This window comes from Teleopsis dalmanni, chromosome 2 (genome assembly GCF_002237135.1).
Source record: "Teleopsis dalmanni isolate 2A chromosome 2, ASM223713v2, whole genome shotgun sequence".
NCBI classification, from domain to species: domain Eukaryota; kingdom Metazoa; phylum Arthropoda; class Insecta; order Diptera; family Diopsidae; genus Teleopsis; species Teleopsis dalmanni.
The window spans coordinates 241918420-241930850 of record NC_051847.1 but is presented as its reverse complement, the minus strand read 5'-3'; positions in this window follow the sequence as shown (position 1 = coordinate 241930850).

Sequence of the window (12431 nt, the reverse complement as noted above, 5' to 3'; positions counted from 1 at the left end):
TGCCCAATATATCGTGTAGAATATGGTGAACTGATTCATTTAAGATGTTTAAGTCACGAGCAATCTCCCTTTCAGTCATACGACGATCTTCCAGCATTTCTGTGTTCGAGACATAAAAGAGTCCCCGTAAGCTTTCTGCACCATTTTTAATGCTACAACACATGAAATATGTCAAGAAAGGGTTTGCAAAACGAAAAAAAAGTTTTGAAAAAGGAGTAGTTAACAAAATCCGGATACTTTTTGAGCAGAAGCTTCTTACTAGTTTGCGCTTATTAGCTAGTTGTGAGTTCCACCAAGGAACCTTACCTCTAATTGAAGCATTGCCTGCAACCGTGCTGTTGTGAAAGGAGGTTAGTAATACCTCACCTAAATAATTTGCGGCCAACTCTTTCTCTTCACAAGTTCTTTGTGGCCTAACTAGAGGTTTTCTTTGGCCGGTACACTTTATTTTGCTGTTCGGATATACCGGGAATTTACCGGGAATACCGGGAGTAATATGTTGATAGTCTAATTCCATATAGATTCCTCAATACCTCTGGTGCAAAGAGTGAGATCTAATACCTCTTCTCTAATTGCATTAATAAAAGTGGGTTTACTACCTTTGTTAGCTATACTTAATCTTATCGACATAATATATTCTAATAGGTACTCACCCCTTTTGTTATCGTTGCTGCTCCCCCACACTGTGTGGTGAGCATTAGCGTCACAGCCCAAGATTAGCTGCCGCCCAGTGGACTCTATATCTGTGGCCCCTCCTAGTGTTGGGACTTCGACTAGAACTGCTGCTAGGTCTCTAGAAATAAAGTAAGTTAATCAGCTTACCTTATGAGCGGTCATAAACCAGCTTACCTGATTTTGTGTTAAAACCCCGAATGTGGCCTCCAAACACCCACGGCTCTTGGATAAGTCCTAGAGCGATGTTGTCGGTTTGGGCTATTCTGCACAAGGTGGCTGAAGCTCCTTTAGCATGGTGCAGATTTGCATGGAGCACTTTAAAAGCGCTCATTTTATCTCGTTAAGAGACTTACGGACGAGCCTTTCACATTTGTCTCGTCGAGATCCTTTGTTCTTATCACCCTTTGATTGCTTCGGTAAGGTTTTACCGATTAAGGGTGTTTTATTACTAGCGATCCGTGGTTTACCTACTACAGTTGCCGTGTCCATGGAGGGCATTGTGGACTTAGTTACCGAGGTGGGAATCTGTACTGCACTCCCACTAGCAGAGCTCACAGCTCCATAAGGGATGTTTCCGGAGCCTAGGATGACTGGATAGAACTGTCATCCTGAACCACCTTTGGAGTATTATCCATGTGGTAAGAGAGAGCGGGGGTGGTTCCCTTTAGCATCAATCTCAAGTGTACGCACCGGTATGCAATCCTACCTTGAAGTTCGGACAACTTTCTCATAGATTCGTCATCAATGACGAAAACCAGGTGCAGCATCTGATCCTGCGTCAGCCTGCGTATGACCTTTCACCGCTTGGTGGAGAATTTGTTCTGGGTGTCAATGGTAGCCAGAACTTTTTCGTTTGACAGTGTCAAACTTTAAGGAAAATAGCCACGAACTACGTGAGTTCGTGGGAAATCCTTTTCCTCTACCACGTTCATAGCGAGTCCGCATTTGGCCCCTATATGACTTGAAAATTTCTTGATCCACTTCGCAGTTTTTGCATACGATAAGCAGCCACCCCGTTCTAGTTAAACTCCTTTCGAACTCCGGCTGTATATCGTCGTTGTGTTGCTCAATAGCAACATCAATAATGGCTTCTTGGAGAAGCGCAATTTGCTCTGCAGAGAGCGAAATACCAGCCTGATCGGCCGAAGTGAAGCCTAAGCGTATGCCCTTAACAACTAGGCTGGTAACGATGGCTTGGTAAGCCCCTCATGAGTCACCTTAGGTTTTTTGGCGGAAATCAAACTGGCGGATTGCTCCTCCGATCTGACCTGCTTGTTCGCAGGTGGATGCTGTGTAGCGATTTTTGGAGCCTCTGCCCTGCTATGGCCTGAAGACATAGCTGCCTTAGCCGCCTTAAACCTTCTTCGCTTAAAGAAGTAAATTTTGGGGATTCCAAAGTGAGGTTGCTAACTTTGGAGCCAACGACAGCTAAACCGAACTTTTGTGAGACCACACTGCCGGTGTCGGAATCACAAGACCTCAATAATTTCCTGCCGCCTTACCTGAGACCACGACGAAGTAACTGCTGCTGCGTACACCGTCTCCGCAAGCAGAGAAGTAGACGGTGGTCTATCCGGGTCCATTTTGACGCATACAATAGCGCTGTCGATATGGGTGGTGGCTTCCAGCCCAGTGGCCGGCACACACTCAGCTACAGATGATTCCGTAAAGAAATCATTTGAAGGTGATGCCGTTAGAGTAAAATCAATCTCATTTGAATTTTTATTGTTTAATTTTTCCATGCAAAATTGTTTATATTCGGGATTGGAAGGTAACCCACGACATAGCCAGTTTATCGTGAGAAGTCTAATTAAAACTGGATGTCGACAGGTGTCCAGAGTTCGCATATTACAGACCAACTATCCATGACCATTCATCCCTCGGCATATCCTGTTCCACCTTGGATTTGAGCTTTGATTTAAGACTCTTTTACATGCGTCCGCCCGATTACAATTAGCCAGCACCCATAGTAGAGACATGGCCATACTATGGACCTGTTTCTAGCCGCCCCCGCGTAGAGGATGTAATCACACTACCGACAGTATACAACAGTTACGGCACATACACAAAGTACGTGTTTATGCCCCTGTATATCTGATCACTCTCCAGTAAAGAGATACTGGAGAGTGATTGTCAAAGCTTCACCTTGCTTTACAGAAGTAAAGCGACCAAGATTTAAATAAATAATTATATAAATGTTAGTTATTTTTGCTTAATTATTTTTTATTTAGTTTTTAATACATCAGCGAGTACATATAAGGTCACATCAACAAATGTATCACTAATTATATCAATATATAAAATATTAAACATCATTTATATAGAATATAACTGATAAGTTTAAACGAAAATTACACAAACTTAAACGAAACAAGTTTTCTCGAATACACATATGTGTATGATTCTAATGTTATTAATAATATCACAAAGTACAAAAATAATTATTTGTGTTATTTCCAGGGCAATCTGTCAGCTATTCGAAACCAACAGAATGTAACACATCAAATCGTCCCAATACAAAATCTGACCCCAACAGTGCAACCTTTAGTATGTTCGTTGATGAGACTCAATTTCCTACATGGGATGATTAATTTTACTGATTTTATTGTAATGTTACTATCATCGTGAACAAATATCTGCACACAAAAGCAAACAGTTAAAAAAAGACACAATAACAGAAAATAAATTATGAAAGCTGAGAGCAATGCTTGAATTTTGACTACTTATATATAAAGTAATGTAAATAAATTAAATATATTTATATGATTAATAACTACCAAATAATGTAATTTGCATGCAAAATATGTACAAGGTAAAGGTTATTATTAAATTAATAATTATAATTTAACTGATGCAAATAAATAAATGTTTAAAATTTTTCCAGTTATAATAAACAAATTTATTATTAATAAATAACACATCGTATTATTGTTAAATATTAAAAATTTTATAAATGCGAAACTATTAATATATATATATATTTATGTATATGCATACATATACGTTGAATATCAAAATTTAATTTTGAATTTAATTATTGTATGTTACACAGAGTACATTTAATATTTTAAAATTTTCATTATTATATTAATTATTACCAAACTCTATATGTAGTTTTTTTAAAAATTATAAGTACACTTATGTGCAAATTGAACCAAACAAATTAATAATAGAAAATATTAAATTATAAATTAATAAAAACATAACTTCATGTTATACATATATACATATATTAATTTGGCCCCAATTTCGTATCCAAATATAATTATTGATGAATTTACAGAATTAATTGTATATACAAATATGCTTAAAAAATAAAAATCTGTAATATACAATTAAATATATATTTTATTAGTGTTTACAAAACAATTAAGATCGTTAGCTACCACATATTAATTTATATTCCCCTTCATAATGAAAGCTTTAAAACCATATGGTTTCTGCCTAGCCAGTTTATTGAACTAATCTCTATGATAACAGAATAATATTGTTATAAAAATTTGCTTACTTATATTTATATACATATGTATATGTACAATTTCTTATGTATAAATGTATATAATATATTTATATATATATATATATACGGACCTGTTCTGTGCACTTTATAAAATTGTCAAACATTGACACTTGTCAAAATTGACTGCTGTAAAGGTTTTGGTATTGACATAAATAAAAAGCTCTTTCCTTGTTAGTTGTCAGTACCTCAAATGCTGTTGACAACTATAAAAATATGCTCTTTTTAAGCATTTTTTATTATTTGTATGCATGACAAATATTCTTAACTAAAATATACGCTCCTTACAAGCATTTTTTTATTGTGATTTGAATGCATGAAAAACGCTTTCGACAATTTAAAATATATGCTCTTTTTTACGAACAGTTACAAATAGTTTTGTATACAAAACACTTTACACCATAGTGTGGTGAAAATCATTAGGTACTTGAGCTTTGAAATTTGTCAAGATGTGTCCAGAATACCAAAAAGCTTTCTGCTTTATAAAAATCAAAAATTTTATTAAAGAATTTGACAAATTTGTCAAGTGCACAGAATAGGTCTAATAATATATATATATTTATATATAAATATAAATATATGCTATATATTACAATTTATTTCATACGTCATAATTTTTAAATTAAGTCAATGGTTTTTAAAGTTCATTTCTTTAAAATATTATTTCAATGTCTAAATACGCATAAAATGATTAAAATCACCTTCAATAAAATTCTTTTTAATGATTCGAGCATGCTGACATACACATGTGTAAATATGATGTAACACACTAAACTACCCCATTCATTATTTTTCGTCACAGTCGAAGCAACATCCCTTTCACGTTTTGTGAAACTTGAACCACGTCTTATTAACAATTCTTAACTAAAAGATGAAAAACGCAAATGCACTTTATGCACAGCGGTCAAAAAAAGTTTCGTCATATAATATTGCGTTATGCGTCGTTTACGTCTTATTAACTCTCTTAAACGCTTTGGCATTAATTGGATTTTGCTGTCATAGCTGGATCTATATAAGACCATTCGTCCATTAAAATTTGTTGCATCTGTTGCTGTGAGGTTTAAGTTTAGAGTTTGCGGAGGTGTTTTTATTACTTTTAGGCAGTTTTATAATAACCACAGCTTAGTGTTTAATGAAGAATGCTTGGAATCATTATCTTGATACACCGAAAAATCATTACCAATATCCACTTTTTCTGCACTTCGCCTCAAATTATTCTTAAATACATCGATTTATAATTATATCTTAAACATTTTCCAATGCAGATGCCGCTATACAAATCATTACTCCGCCACCACCATGTTTAACAGTAGCATCTGTATTGGGCTCTTTCAGCTCCGTATTTTGCTTTTTATAAACAATTATCTTGCCATCACATCCAAAAAGGTTGATTTACTCTTATCAGCAAAAATTACGTTATACCAATACGATTGTGGCGCTTTTACAAATTTAAAATTGTAGTCTTTTGATTTTATTGATTTTGTTTACAAATGGCTTCTTTCCTGCAGTTTTACCTCTATAATCACAAATTTTAAACGTATTTCGAATAGTTTGTAGTGTAACATCCTTTTCCAAATATTCCTGAACGTTATTGCAGAGAATCGTGGCATGTGTTTTTGGATTTTTTAAACTTGGCATACAATAATATATAGAGCGGTAGACCTTGGTATATTTATTATTTCGCTCATTTTTTTCACAAGATCATCAGAAACTTCTTTTTATTTATGATCCATTTTGAAAAAGTTGAAATTTCACCGCACAAAACACTTCATGACAAGGAGCCAAACGCTTTCTTCATAGAAAAAAAAAATTAAGTAAGAAAAAACTTCCCATTTTTTCTTACTAAAATTGCAGTCTGTTGCAGAAATAACGAATATTTTTTGCTTCATATTTTGGTGCTCCGGAATAGAGTTGCTTTTTTTGTTATTTCATATTTAAATTTTTGCAGTAAAAACAATACAAACAAAAAAATAGAGTAAAATAGTCGAAAATTACATTGTTTTTTTTATATTTTTTCGTTCCGTTGTGTTCTTGCAACATTTTATTAAAATTTAGTTAATACTTTTTTTGACCAGCGGTCATATATAATTCAGTCCTTCTTAAAAAACCATTAGTGTAGTCTGCCAAATACAGCTCACTTAGAAAACAATATTTTTTTTATTCATGTAATTTTTAAAGATATGAATAAATTGAATTGAAAGTAATGAAATTCACATAACATGTAAGTGGGTCCATGATATTGTACTGACTTATTTTCAATTCACATACTTATTCATATTTTCTTCTACACATGTATTAACTTATTAGGTAAATAAACAAAAAAAACTACAAAAAAACATATGCATATTAGCCAGTACAATTCTATTTCATTACGTTTCCATAGTTTCAGTACAAAAGTTTAAAATTGAACACGTTTTTCATTCCTTTTTGATAAATTAATATTTGCAGCTACAGTTTCACTTAAATTCTATTTGTTAGAACATCATGTAAATAAAGAAATAAATACCCCTATTCTGAATAGTCCCAGGCAATAAGTCTCCCTCTTCCCTCGCATAGAATTCCATTATTCTAAATTGTTTGGGAGACAGCTGTTTTGAGAATAACAAAAATTTCAATATGTTTTGTTGAACTTTGGCAACCATGGCATTTTTAATGGCGAAAAGTGCGAAAATGAGCAAAACAAAGAAAAGATTTGCATATCATATGTTGATTTAAATTTAAAAATCGCATTATTTGTCTGCTGCACAAAATATCAGAAATAAATATAATGATTACTTTATAAGTAAATAATAAAAATATTTTATTTTATTTTATTTTTTAAATATCTAAATAATTTATTTTTTTCTTATATACAATAAAACAAAATATAATATCCTATGTATTAATTGAAATTATTGTTTTAATATAAATTTGAACTCCTCTCCTAGAGTCGTATTTATTTTATTAATAAGAATAGAAATGTCTTTCAATTAATAAACTGTAATAATAGTTTATGATGAGTTTATGATGAAGCAATGTTTTACCTGCCATAATTACTAAAGATTATTTTAATTTATTCTAAGAATCCCATTCATTCTAGAAATTGTGTTCCTTTCATTATTCCATTGTTTTAAATAACAACAGTTAATGTTTTAATGTGTGGAAAAAATCCGTGTGTATAAAATAAATAAATAAAAATTTAAATATATTAAATTTGTTATAATATTTTTATTATAATAATTTTATAATAATAATAATTTCAATAAATTATATTAAATGAAAATCTTAATATATTGAATTTATTATTAAAATAAATAAATAAAAATTTAAATATATTAAGTTTGTTATAATAATTTTATTATAATAATAATTTTAGTAAAATATATTAAATAATAATTTGAAGGGGTTTCTTCGAACAGTAGTGAACTACAATAACAAAAAATTTTATATATTATATTATTTTAATTAATTGAATTTTCGGCTGAGCATACAGCTGTTTCGAGTATTACCAAATACCCATCATCAGTGATCTTGAAAATAATACTTGTATTTAATTATTCGTAAATAATTATTTTTTTTGAGACTGCAAGTACCAGGATTCGAACTCGGGTACTGCCAAATGTGAAGCTCCGAAACAGCGCACCTTAACCAACTGATCCAAAACCGTACTTGGCTTTTTTTTTTGTTTGCATATTTTTCTGGAGTTTTTCTGGAGAATCATAAACCAGCTGTAGAATAAATGAATTAATTAATTATACTTTTTTTAATTTTTTAATTGTTAAAATTATATAATATTCTGTTTGTAGAGGCATTATTTGTTGCATGATTTGTTATTTCTTATGTATAGAACGTAATCTAGGAACGTAATGCTGAGAAAGTCATGCTAATGTTACTCCACTAGTCCACTATTATTACTCCACAATAAGTTTATTATAATAATAATTTTAATAAAATATATTAAATAAAAATTTGATATATTAAATTTATGATAATTTTACTGTAATAATATTTTCAATAAAATGTATTAAATAAAAATTTGAAAATTTAGATTTATTATAATAATTTTATTATAATAATTTTATTGTAATAATTTTATTAAAATATACTTAAAAATCTTATCATTATAATTTACTTATATATTAAATTAATATTATAATTATCATAACTCTTTTTAATGCTTTTATAACTTATCTCCCACACAATTTGCTTGAGAATGATTTTGTGCAAATTAGGTATTCAGAATAGAGACACTGGGAAAAGGAAAAAAATTTTCATTCCCACGTGATTCAGAATAGGGGTGAATACCAGTTTCTTTGATTCAAAAGTTAATAATAATTCCGGTATATTACAATCACTATCAATTACTTACGTGTGTGACTTAGATTTTATTTGAATTTGATTTTTAACTTATATACTTGAAAATCTTGAATGTACAAATCAAATAAAATTAATAAAAAGGTTATTCTCTTGTTTTTTTTACTTTTCTGATAATGACTAAATGTTAGTTATATCACTTAGAGAGGTACACCCATAATATAAAACAAGGTATAAAGTTTAAATATATAAATTTTATATACTTATTTATGGAACTAAAAGAAAATCATGAAGAATATCAAAACTAATAAAATCAGTATTTGCAAGTCCTTTAATCGCTCAATATTACAGATTTGAACCGCTGTCCACTTTATAATAAACTATTTACCACTAATATAATTTGCTTAATATGTATATATAGATATATTTTGCTGAGACTAAAACTCAATGTAAACAAAATAATGTAATGCACTTCAAGAAATAGAATGTGTTAATTAATAATTTTTCAAATACTAATAAGACTACTTATTATCGCTTGTTTAATTGAAAAACTATTTTAAGGCATTTATTTTAATTGATCCTTCATTCTGCTGAAAGGAGTATACCTAAGTTTATCATTTATTTAAAAAGACTGAATTTATCAAGTGTTATTTTAAAAAACATGTTAAATGAATATATTTAAAGAAAATTTATGAAAGTTAAATTATTACAATATATTACAAAACGTTTGAAATTATTATAAATTATAATTAATAAAATAATATACATTAGTAATATACATTTGACTTAAAGTAAACTAAAATGCTAAATCTTAATATTCAATTTTTCTCTGTATTGATTTATGGGTTTACAACTTTTACGTAATATTAAAAAAAAAATTAATAAAATTGATAAAAAAAATTAACTTTACCTATTTTATACAGTACTTATTTTTATATGTGCAAGGTGTCACTTACAAAATCCTGTATGGTAAATATGATAAAAGAAATCTTCCCTGCAAATTCATTTGATACACTTCGTGTGTTGCTTTAATGAAGCACTCGTTCTCCTTGCCAAGTTTTTCTATGAAGGGCTTTGGTGGTTCAATTGCTAAAAACCATTTGTTTTCGTTACACGTTTCAAAAGGGCACTTTCGATGCGTTTATCTCCATTTATATAGATAAAATATTGATTCGAATTGATTTTTAATAAGTCCTAAAAATAGAGAGCATGAAAACTTTCTTTCAACGATATGGCAACGTAAGAAGATATGATATCCACGGTTGCCACTTATGGTACTTTAGTACCAAAATTGGTATTTTTTTTCCGTTTGGTACTCTGGTACTGATGTTCAAAAAATGGTACATTTTCGGCGACCCAACTTTATTGTGGATATTGTATTGTTTTATACTTCTTGTACATTTTATATAAATTGTATTTTCTTCTAAAAAGACAATAGAAAAATTTTGGACCTTTTTTTACAGAAATGGTACCTTTTTAAACCAATTTTGGTACAGAAAAAAATTTTCAAGTGGCAACCGTGATGATATCTACTAGTGCTGTTCATATTCGAATTTACGAAGTATTCGAAGAATTCGAATATTCGAATAGTAAACGAAGTCTTCGAAGTTGAAAAAAACTTCGAAGTTTTTGTGAATTTTTGTTCTCGAAGTCTTCGAAGTTTAACGTGTAGTGAAAAACTTCAAGAAGACTTCGTAAGCAAAAGGTGAAGTGAGAGCGCAAAATGCAAACAAACGTGCATCACACAAATTATTTGAGGGATGAAAGCATTTGCTTTGTTGTACGGTTTTATGTTTTTTTTTTGTATTCTATGCAGAAATTAAAAACATGTTTTTTTGTTTTATGTTATTACATAAAATTTATTTTATATTATATATGTTATTATAATATATTATTATTATTATATATGTTATTATTAAATATTATTTATATTAAATAAAAAATTTACATTTTAAATAACTTATATTTATTATTTATATTTAAAAAATTATATTTACAATAAAAAAATCAAAAATTATTTTTTTATTATGCAAAAAATAAATTTGTGCTTACCTGTGTGATCATCACAGCTCATACATGTCAAATAATTATGCATTAATGAGCAAAACTCATTTTTTCATAACTAATTTTCAAGGTCTTAATTTGTTTTTTTTTTTTTTAAAGGAAAATGAAAGCTTTTATAAAATTTCCTTTACTAATAAAATCCATCAATATCAATATTTTCATATTATTACGTATATATTTTATATTATATTAAAAATTTTCTCAAATATAATTTTTTAAATATAAATAATAAATGTAAGTTATTTGAAATGTAAATTTTTTATTTAATATAAATAATATTTAATAATAACATATTAATAATAATATATATTATAATACATATTTAATAATAAAATAAATTTTATGTAATAAAATAAAACATAAAAACATGTTTTTAATTTTCTGCATAGAATACCAAAAAAAAAACATAAAACCATACAAACGAAGCAAATGCTTTCATCCCTCAAATAATTTGTGTGATGCACGTTTGTTTGCATTTTGCGCTCTCACTTCACCTTTTGCTTACGAAGTCTTCGAAGTTTTCGAAGTTTTTCACTACACTTAAACTTCGAAGACTTCGAGAACAAAAATTCACAAAAACTTCGAAGTTTTTTCCAACTTCGAAGACTTCGTTGAAATGCGAATATTCGAATATTCGAAGAACTTTGAATTTTTAAAAACTTCGAATAATGTGAACAGCACTAATATCTACAAGAAGATCGATGCACTTCACTGCTTTTTTGAAACAATTTAGTACCGCTAACTAAGCGTTCGATTCATTGTGACTAAGAAACATGGAACTGTAAAAGCGGACATATGTCGCGTTCATGTAATAGACCGTTCAATCATGGGCGTACCCAGGGCCGAAATTAGTGGGTAACCGCTGATATACTAATATGATATTATTATATATTTTAAAGTGTGGTAAGGCACCCCCCTTTAGTACTTTTTTCTTTTTCTATTTGACTTATATTAGCTAGTATATTTATCGCTAGTTCATTGAAAACTTGAAAATTAGGTTTTGTTCACAAAAAAAGAAACATTTTAAACTTTTCTTGTAAACAGTGTTAAATTTTTATTCAAAACAATAACATTTTGATATGTAGGGTGGGCGAGCGCCTCCCCCAGACCCTACCTGTGTACGCGCATTCGTTCAATCTACACAGTTATTGCACTTAATAAGATCAATTCCAATAAATGGCTATTCGTGAAATACGTATGAAATAAATGCCATGCAATTGTTGTTGCAGATTTATGATACGTTAACATACAATGAAAGAACATTTTTGTGGCAAATCTATGTAACCCACAAAAAACGTAGTGCATTGCTCTCTTGATGAATTACAGTTTTTTATAAATTTATAGTCGTATTTAAGATCGAAACGTGTTAACATGTCATAGTGATGTAAAATACTTTTTATTTTAATATCGATATACATATGTATATACTACGTTGAAGCGAGTCTTAAAATGAATAAAGTCTATACTTTAATCGTTTAGACTACGTAGCACATAAAGAAAGATTTCTATATGCTTTATATCTACCCGAATGAATGCCAGCATATACCATATGTGGAGCATCTGGATACTGAGTTAGTGTAATTTCCCGGTAATTTATATGGCGATGACGAGATCTACTAACAGAATAATGCATCATTTGACAATGCACAGACAACAAATTTATTTTTTGGTGATAGAAAAATTCCTGTATTGAAGTGGAAAGTATTGAATCTCGACTTAGGACATATGCGAGTTAGGCTAAGTTGCGTTCTAAATGTAGGAAATTTTAAGTTGTGCCGATAATGTAGTGATATGTCGATACGTGTTGATAAATGACTAAATGTGTGCAGTGCAAAAAATCCCGAAAAATCTCCCATTTGGTTTAGCATCAACTTAGTCTAAC